The 524-nt window shown below is 32.8% G+C and overlaps 1 non-coding gene across 1 annotated transcript; it reads left to right on the top strand.

Moving 5' to 3' along the window:
• The first annotated feature begins 228 nt into the window (after window positions 1–228).
• Window positions 229–301, top strand: TRNAP-CGG (transfer RNA proline (anticodon CGG)). Its single transcript has one exon. It is a non-coding gene; the product is annotated as a tRNA-Pro (tRNA).
• Window positions 302–524: the final 223 nt, after the last annotated feature.

The following is a 524-nucleotide window of genomic DNA, read 5'->3' on the forward strand; positions in this document are numbered from 1 at the left end:
TGAGCCAGATGGGCAGCTGTAGCGCTATATATATATATATATATATATATATATATATATATATATATATATATATATATATATATATATATATATATATATATATATATATATATATATATATATATATATATATATATATATATATTTAGGGTGGCGCTGATGAAAACTCTCAAGGTATGTATACAGATAACATTAATACCCAAGAAAGTAGCAGGTGGGACAGCGGCCGATGTAGCTCAGTTGGAAGAGCACCGGGCGCGGTATTCGGAGGTCGTGGGTTCGGTTCCCACCATCGGCACGTTGTTTTTCCTTCTACTTTGTGTTTAATTATATTTCCCCTAAACAGATTACATTACTAATGTATGTGATTACCGAAGTAAAAATTAAAAAAAGACAAAGTATAATCCCCAATGCTTTCCTTGGCCTCGCCGACTGTTGGCTTCTATCCTTCATATATATATATATATATATATAGTACGAATAAAGTTTCCCAGGTGTGTGAAGAAGAAGAAGCGACGCAG

This window comes from Amblyomma maculatum, chromosome 7 (assembly GCF_055883805.1).
Source record: "Amblyomma maculatum isolate TAMU_Amacu chromosome 7, ASM5588380v1, whole genome shotgun sequence".
Classification (NCBI taxonomy): domain Eukaryota; kingdom Metazoa; phylum Arthropoda; class Arachnida; order Ixodida; family Ixodidae; genus Amblyomma; species Amblyomma maculatum.